The following is a 9259-nucleotide window of genomic DNA, read 5'->3' on the forward strand; positions in this document are numbered from 1 at the left end:
GCCCTAAAAAAACAAACAAACAAACAAACAAAAAAAACTGCTTCCAGGGTTCCCCACCAGTTCCATCTGAGTAGTTTCCTGGGAGTGAGGCCTGGGACTCTGCATTTGAAATAGGCTCCCTGGGAAAATCCTGAGCTTTCTAAGGTTTGGGAGTTCTCTGTCCTGTGCTTGCTTTGGGGCAAGGGAGAAAGACGCCGGAGGGTGACATGTTGAAACAGCCCTTGCTTTGATTGGATGGAGCGGGATGGAAAGACAGGGAGAGGGGAGAAGTTAGGGAAGAGCGGCTGAGGGCCTGGGTGCAGGGAGGGTAGGCTGGGAGACTTGGCCTGAGAATGAATTGTGGCTTCAGAGCAACACCTCCACCCACCGACCAGTAAAGCCAACAAAGGTGTACAGGAGGTGCCACCATTCTCCTGCAAAGTGGGCTTGGCCCCACATTACAAGGCTCCATTTAATTCCTTCATCCAAGCACTAGCTAGACATTGAGCTAAGAGAGCAGAGTATAATACAATTGCTGCCCTGAAAGACTTGCCCGTCCAGAAAGAGAGACAGGTAGCAAACATAGCAATTACAGTCAAAATCGCGGCTGGAATCCAATGGAGCAGTGATGGCTCAGAGCTGAATTGTGAAGGGTGAATAGGAGCCCCCAGCAAGATACAAGAGGGGGCATTCCAGGCGGCAGGAACATCTTGTTCAACCGCTTAGAGGCCTGAAATAGCAATCTCTGGAGGAATCTATGAGCAGTTTGGTGAGACTGAGACTTAGAGTGCGTCAGGAACGTGGTGAGAGAGGAGGCTGGATGAGCAGGCAGCGTCTTGGCTAGCCGAGGAGGTCAGTCTTGGTCCTGAGTGCATGGGGGCTTGGGCCAGTGGAGAGGGACGGGAAGGAGGCCAAACCCAGGACACCCCAACAGCACAGGTGGTAGGGCTTCCGTCCCACCCTTTCCTGTGTCCCGTGGCCTCCTGTCTCCCCCACCCCGTGTACCCAGCCTGGCTCCAGAAGCTCAAGCTGGGGACTGCCAGGGGAGGCTAGATCCCATGTGCCTTGAGGCCCGGAGTAGGTGATTTTGTCCCTCTGTTTCTCAGTTTCCTCATCTGTAAAATGGGGGTAGCAAAATAAAACAAAAAAGGAGTCCTCTGGCAGTGCCTTGGGTTAAGGATCTTGCATTGTCACTGCTGTGGTGTGGATTTGATCCCTGGCCCCAGAAACTCCACATGCCACGGGTGTGTCCACCCCCGCGCCCAAAAAACCAACCAAAATGGGGGCAGTGCTAATCCCTGCCTGTCCCTTCTCGGGATCAGAGCGAGGAGCAGAGGAAATTCGTGGGCAGGAGGAGCTTGCTAGTTCTGAGCAGTGTTGTGCCCAGTCCTAGGTATTTGCTCATCTGGTGCCCCAGCCCCATGTCCACGTGAGCCTTCCCTAAAGGGCCCCCCACCCACCCCATGCCCACCAGGCTTCAAGAATCACGGCTTGAGAAGCCAGCACTCCTGGCTTCCAGGTCTGGAGCTGTCAAATCTTTCAAAGTAGGGGTCTCGGGAAAGTCCCCATCGCCCTGGCCTCAGTTTCCTCACACGCAGAAGGAAATGCTCCCAGATACTGGGGGCAGGGGACTCCTGGCAGCCCCTCCAGCCCGCGAGAACCCAAGCCGGCTCCCCCAAACCCCAGCGGCTCCCAGGCGCAGAAAGGGCAGATGAGCACCCCCTCCCTCCTGCCATGTCCCCTCTGCCACCTCCAGCCCCTGCCAGGGACATCTTGTGCCCTGATGATGTCACCAGGCCCTGGACGCTGTGGCTGGCTGTAGCTGACAGCACTCAGACAGGGTTTATTTTTAAACTCTCGGGGCTTAGTCAGCTCCGTGCCCCTTCCCCATCTCGCCCCGCCTCAACCTGCCTGTCTTGTCTCCTGCAGCCCAGCTGAGCCCCCAGGTTCCTCCTTGAACATTCTCTCCCCACAGGCTCTGCTGCTGAGGCCATGGGCAGCCAGGCCATTGGCCACATGCGTCTGATCACCAAATCCAGACCTGCCCAGGTAAACCGATGGGTCCCTGGAGGTGGACCCCAGCCTCCTCTGCCTCCTGAAGCCCAGAGAGGATAAAGGGACCTGCTAGGGCCCCACAGCCAGGGCTGGCAGTCATCAGATGGGCTCTGGCTGGGCCTTGGGGCTGTCACCAAGACTTGATTTGAATTCATTCTCAAACAACAGCTTTTTGCCTGCAGGCTTCGAGCTTTTCTTGATGCCATGAAGCTCAGACAAGCAGAAATAGACTGGGTGCTGGGGCAGCTTCCAGAGGCACCATGGCCTCACTGACACCCTGGGTAGGGTGTGTGTCCATCACAGTTGTCACACGCTTACCCTCTCAAGTGACTTTAGACTAAGGACCTGCTGGCACCCTGAGCTTAGAAATGATGCTGATGAAACACCCCTTTTTATCAGTTTCATGTATTGGCCTCCTGGACATGTGGCTGAAAATAAGGTTCTATTTGAAAATGGCAGCCTTGGAGTTCCCCTTGTGGCTCAGCACGTTAAGGACCTGACAACATCGTCTCTGTGAGGATGCAGGTTTGATCCCTGGCCTCACGCAGTGGGTTAAGGATCTGGCATTGCCCCAACCTGTGGCTCAGATCTAGTGTTGCCCTGGCTGTGGCCCAGGCTGCTCCTGCAGCTCTGATTCGACCCCTAGCCTGGGAACTTCCATATGCCCCAGGTAGGGCTATAAAAGGAAAAAAGAAAGAAAATAGCAGCCTTGACTCTTCCTGGGAGGCTGGGCAAGAGCTGACCGCCTCTTCTGGGCTTGTCCAAGGCAGAGACAGCACAGGAGGAGGAGGGAGGCAGACCCGGGCTCCACTGACAGACTCCAAGTCCAGGCCTCCCCAGAACTCTTCATCCAGGATACTCTGCTCTGGCTGCTCTCCCACCAAACCCTCTCCCTCCTCAGAGGGAGCCTAGATGCGCAGGCCCTGGGAGGCAGCCAGCCCTCCCTTCCTTTCAGGCTCCTTGGAAACCCCTAGATCGTGTTCTCCAGTAGCCACGGGAGGGCAGGCGGGGCCAAGGCAGTCTGTGCCCCAAAGCACCGCCTGGCACCGGAGGCCATGTGAGGCTCTGCTGAGAGGACAAATCTGGAGGCTGGACCGAGGTCGCCGCCAGGGATGTGTCTGCAGTGCCACCCGGTGGTGACATAGCACCCCTGCCACACTGGCCCTGGTCTCATCATCGCAATCCTGTGGATGCTGCCGACATTTAGGGAGCAGCTACCGTGCGCCAAGCACCGGGGCAGCCAGGCACTGAGGATGGAGCTGGGCCGAGAAGATCTGGGGGCAGCACTGCAGGCAGAGGGAACAGCAAGTGCAAAGGCTCTGAGATGGGAAGGGATTGGGTGTGACCCGGGACGAGCAAAACAGTCAAAGAGTCAGGGAGGGAACAGGAGGGGAAGTGGACGGGTTAGGCGGCCACATCTCCAAGGGCTTTTTAGGCTGTAGGGAGAAGCTTGGATTTGTTTCTGAGTGTGTTGGCAGGACATATGGTATCTCAGACACCACGGCTGGCCTTGGGGGGTGGGAAGAAGTGGCTGGATTCTAGAACCGACAGGAATTGTGGACAGATTGGATGGGGCTGTGAGATAAACCAGGGGATCAAGGGTGACCCCAAGGCTTTGTTCTGAGCACTTTTGCTTTGAAGGGAACACTGGGAGGAACAGGTTTGGGGAGACCAGGAGACTTTGGCAGGTCCGGGCAGAGCTGGCTGGGGAGCAGGGGCAGGTGAAGAATCTGGAGCCCAGGGAAGAAGGTGGGGCTGGAGACACATGTGAAAGTTGCTGAGGTACAGATGGCACCTGGGGCCTTGAGCTGAATGAATGACCTGGGAGCAGGGCACCGGGACCGAGCCTGGGGCCTCTGGTGTTTTGAGTCTGGGGAGAGGGAGAAGCCACAGGGGAGACCCAGCTGGAGCCCGGGGAAGAGGGTTTCAAGAAAGCAGGCATGATGGGAGTTATGGATCCAGCGTTGCCTCTGAAGCAGTGTGGGTTCAATCTCCCACCTGGCGCGGTGGGTTAAGGATCTGGCATTGCCACAGCTGTGGCGTAGGTCACAGCTGCAGTTCGGATTCAATCCGTGGCCCAGGAACTCTATATGCTGCAGGTGTGGCGGGGGAAAAAAAAAAAGCAGGAGTGAGCCACTGGGCCAAACATTGCTCAGAAGTGGAGAAAAATGAGCTTGAGATGGAGCCGAATGATGGGTTAACTCCACGATGGTGGGCAGGAAGGCTGAGGGGAGATGCAGAGGCAGGCCTCCCTCCTGAGGCGCCTCACCGTAAAGGGAGCAGAAGCATGGTGTCGCCTGAGGGCCGTGGGGGCTCAGGTTGTTTCATTTTCAGGACGGAAAAGTTCAGAGCATGCATTGGGCTGACAGGATGATCTCGTGGGGAAGGAGGGACTGATGACACGGGAGAGAGAGAATCCCAGGGGCAGAGTCCCGGCCCAGTGGAGAGAGGATGGGTGCCCGCGGGAAGGGACCGGGTCCCTGGGGGCAGGGATGCATCATCTCTAGTCATGGGAGGGAGGGAAGGCTGAGAGGCAGGGCCCCGGAGCTGGGCTGCCTGGTCCACATCCTGGTTCTCCCACAGAGAAGCTGCGGGGTTAGAAAAGTCATTCCTGGAGTTCCCGTCGTGGCAGCAGAAACGAATCCGACTAGGAACCATGAGGTTGTGGGTTCAATCCCTGGCCTCGCTCAGTGGGTTAAGGATCTGGTGTTGCCATGAGCAGATGTGGCTTGGATGCTGCGTTGCTGTGGCTGTGGCATAGGCTGGCAGCTGTAGCTCAGATTCGACCCCTAACCTGGGAACCTCCATATGCCAGGGGTACAGCCTTAAAAAGCAACAAAAGCATAAAAAGAAAAGAAAAGACAACTCATTCCTCCTTTCAGAGCCTCAGCTTCCTCACCTGTAAGATACAGGGGGTAAGGAAAGTAATGGCCAGCGCCCACGGCTGCTGGGCCATTCTAAGCATTTTACAAGTTTCAACTCATTGTGTCTTCACCTCAAGTGTGAGGGAGGGGGTGGAACTGGCTGGGGGGCCTGCAGAAGAAGGTGTGGGACCTTGCCGGAGGAGCAGCTTGTCCCCAGGAGTGTTGATGGAACCTTCCTCGCAGAGGGGACAGCTGACTGAGGCCTGGAGGGATGACTAGGAGTTTGGGAGGCAGAGAAAGAGGGAAGGGAAGGCGGGGCTTGACTGGACAGTAGTGGAGCCTGGGGGTGGTCCTGAGTCTGAATGTCAGTACTGAGACCCCAAGGGGAAGCCAAGGCCCAGAGCAAGGAGGAGCCTAGCAAGTCCTGGGGGGCTGAACACTGGCTCCTGGCTCAGGACTCTGGCCCCAGCTTTGGGCACTTGCTCTGGCCACAGCCCTGAGGTCTCAGCAAGGCTCTAGGATAGGATTTCTGGGTAATTGAAGCATCATCTAGCATCTTCTTAGAGTCCTGGGGTCAGGGACGTTGCCCAGCCTTGCCACAGACCTAGATCAAAGCAGTTCTGTACTCAGACCTCAGAAAAGAGCCATGCACTTCAGCCCTGAGTGACCTGGCCCTGCTGACTTGGAGACACCTGCAGCCCAGGAGCCAAAGGAGGCTGAGTATGTAGCCCCTGCTCCTGCTGACGACGGAGAAGCAGCTCACAAAAAGGGCTCTCGCTCTCCTGGGTCCAGGCGTCGGCCTGCACGGTTGGGAATGTTTGCTGAACTGAGAACATGTTGAGGGCTGGTGAGGGCTGGTGAGGGGCTGGGGGCACCCATCTTCAACCCAGTCTCTGATTTCCTCTGCTGCTCAGCCCTGTCTCTGGCTGGCAGCTTTCCCAGCTTAGGTGCTGGAGTCGGGAGTGCCAGCCAGGCTGGCGTAGCACAGTGCAGAGGCATGTGAGGGCTGTCTGGCAGTTTGGTACAGTCAGGGGAGGGGGCATGTGTCCAGCTGTGGAGGTTTGTCCTCCAGGCAGGTGGGTGGCAGAAGTGCAGCATGTCAGGCACCTGTATGTTATCTGTGTGGCACAGCCTGATGGTACAGAGAGAGAAACAGCTTAGGGAGGTAGAGCCACTTGCTGGGGCCACAGAGCTGCTCTCTGGCTGCCTCCCATACCCTCTGATGGGCCCCCTCCCCATGGCTGTCAGTTGCCAGGCCCTGAGGGGCTCACCTCCAAGTAGGCACCTCAGTGGCAGCTGCCAGGTGTCTGTGAGGCTGGTGTCCCATTCTATGGATAAAATTCAGAGGCCCAGACAGGGAAGTGACTTGCCCAAGATCACATCCCAAATTGGTGATGGAGGCAGATTTGAACCCAGGACTAACTCCAAACCTGTGTTTTTTGCTTTTGGCTGCACCCATGGCAGGCGGAAGTTCCAAGCCAGGGATAAGACCCATGCCACAGCTGTAACTATAGCCACAGCAGTGACAACACCAGATCTTTAAGCTGCTGAGCCACCAGGGAGCTCCCTCTTAGTCTGTATTCTTATCTGCCACATGCTGGCCAGAGATCTCCCAGCTTTGACATATTCCAAGCCCACAGTTCCTGTGGCAGCACAAATCTGTGTTTGTAAGAGTATTTGTATACAAAGTAGAAAACACAGTGGGTTACAACAGGTCGTCTCCAGAAACAGATCTCAGGTTCACAAATTTCAGGGAAGGTCTTCATAGACCCAGTTGGGGCACGTGTTCCATCATTGACCAATCAACTGTGCCTACAACGGATTGGGTCACATGTTCACTCCTTGACCAATCACCTGTGCCCAGGGCTGACCCTGTAGCAGCCCCTGGACACCACAAGGTAGCTCGGGGGGTGGGGCAGCTTTGACCCTGGAAACTAGATTCTGTTTGAGTTACATTTGCCTCCCTGGGCTTCTTCTTTTTTTTTTTTTTTTTGTATTTTTAGGGCTGCGCCTGCAGCATATGGAGGTTCCCAGGCTAGGGGTCTAATTGGAGCTGTAGTCGCCGGCCTACGCCAGAGCCACAGCAACAAGGGATCCGAGCTACGTCTGCCACCTACACCACAGCTCACAGCAACGCTGGATCCTTAACCCACTGAGTGAGGCCAGGGATTGAACCCAAGTCCTCATGGATGCTAGTCAGGTTCGTTTCCACCGAGCCATGACGGGAACTTCTCCCGGGCTTTCTTGACCTCTTATTCCCAACCTCAGGGACAGGAGACTAGGGTGACAGGGTTCTAAGCACCTAAGGTCCTCTTGTAACTGCTTTCCTTGTGCCTTACCCCTTAGACCAGCTAGTCAGGCTGCATCTGCCTGCGAACTGAGGTGTATGGATGGGGGTCAGAAGCTGCCCGAAGGACTCGGTTCTGTGCCCAATTCGTATGGGAGCCGTGGGGGTAAGTCACCTCCACTCACCCTTCTGGTCTTGGCTTAAATGTCACCCACACAGAGGTCGTCCCTGTCCTCTCCCAGATCCCCTATCTTCTCAGCCACACCACTTACCACAACCCATCATTCTATTATTTTTTGTCCTTGTAATGTTTGTCTTTCCAAGCAGACTGTGAAGGCTGGCAGCAAGGTTGACACCAAATAGACATTTAGTAAATATTTGCTGAATGAGGTTTCTCTAAACTTTGATTTCCCTGTCTGTACAAAGGAGTGACAACACCCCCCACTGTGAAATAAGATAGAGCCTCAGAGCACCCAGCCCAGGCCTAGGACGCAGCAGGTGTTCAGGATCCTGGGAGCTGGGACGAGGGGAGGCTGGGCTGGAAGGCTCTGGAAGCTCTCAGGAGCAGCAAGCTCCAAGAGCACAAGTGGTGAAAAGCTGGAACCCGAGGATAAGGAGAGTCTGGGAATTTGAATTTGAAACCCACTCTGGGTTTGAATTTTAGCCTTGCTGTTTAGTTTGGGGGCATATCACTTTGCTTTTCTGAGCTTCAATGTTTATTGGTAAAATAGCCACTTAAAGCCCACCGTGGGGAGTTCCCATGAACTGGTGAAGTAGTGAACCTGACTAGTATCCCTGAGATCAGAGGTTCAATCCCTGGCCTTGCTCAGTAGGTTGAGAATTTGGTGGTGCCATGGGCTGTGGAGTAGGCTGTAGAAATGGCTCAGATCCCGCTTTGCTGTGGCTGTGGCCAGCAGCTGCAGCTCCGATTCGAACCCTAGCCTGGGAAATTTCATATGCTGTGGGTGCGGCCCTAAAAGGAAAAAAAAAAGTCCACCTTGAGGTTCCTGCTGTGGCACGGTGGGTTAGGAATCTGACTGCAGTGGCTTGGGTTGCTGTGGAGGCGTGGGTTTGATCTCTGGCCCAGCGCAGTGGGTTAAAGGATGTAGCATGGCTGCAGCTGCAGCACAGGTCTCAGCTGCAGCTCGGATTCAATCCCTGGCCTGGGAACTTCCATATGCCAAGGGTGTGGCCATAAAAAAAAAAGTCCACCTTGCCAGTCCATCTCCAAACTCCAAATGCATGTTTTTCTCTAGAAACAAAACAGTTCCTGGTTCCTTCCAACCTCAGGAGCCCTGAATGTTAACAACATGAAGCATGGGAATGGGAAGCAGGGGAGAACGGCCTCGTTGTGTAAAGTCAGCTCCAGGGCTCACTGAGGAGGCGGCAGCGCCAGCTCTGCACACGGAGGGAGCAGAAGCAGCGTGACGAGGGCCTGGAACTGCAGGGAGGGGGGTGAATTTGCAGTGGGCACTGCCAAGGATGAGGCCACCAATTCTGTGCCCACCCCACGAGTCTGGGCCCATCCTGAGCAGGGGACCTGGGGACATCAATGCTGAGCAAATCAGCATGACAGTTCTGGTGCTCAGCAAATGGCTTTACCCTTGGGTATAAAATTGTCTTTTAATTGTGACTGTCTCATGGCAGTAGACAGAAAATGTGGCAGAAGCAGAAAAGGAAAACCTCTAGAATCCCACCACCAGCCCCCAACTCTTCCAGACTTTTTTTTTTTTTTTTTTTTTGGCTGCCCCCATGGCGTGCAGAAGCTTCCAGGCCAGGGATCAAACCCATGCCACAGCAGTGACAACATGGGATCCTTTTTTTTTTTTTTTTTTTGCTTTTTAGGGCTGCACCTGTGATGTACGGAAGTTCCCAGGCTAGGGGTCCACCACAGCCACAGCAACGCCAGATCCAAGCCACGTCTGCGACCTACACCACAGCTCACAGCAATGCTGGGTCCTTAACCCCCTGAGCGAGGCCAGGGATCAAACTCGCATCCTCGTGGAGACTAGTCAGATTCGTTTCCACTGAGCCATGACGGGAACTCCAACACCGGATCCTTAACCCACTGAGC

At 55.3% G+C, this 9259-nt stretch overlaps 1 long non-coding RNA gene across 1 annotated transcript; it reads left to right on the forward strand.

The window, feature by feature from the left end:
- Positions 7 to 8032, forward strand: LOC110260631. The gene is made up of 3 exons (XR_002343883.1): positions 7 to 831; positions 1955 to 2028; positions 7245 to 8032. It is a non-coding gene; the product is annotated as an uncharacterized LOC110260631 (long non-coding RNA).

The sequence above is a fragment of the Sus scrofa genome, chromosome 5, assembly GCF_000003025.6.
Source record: "Sus scrofa isolate TJ Tabasco breed Duroc chromosome 5, Sscrofa11.1, whole genome shotgun sequence".
NCBI classification, from domain to species: Eukaryota; Metazoa; Chordata; class Mammalia; order Artiodactyla; family Suidae; genus Sus; species Sus scrofa.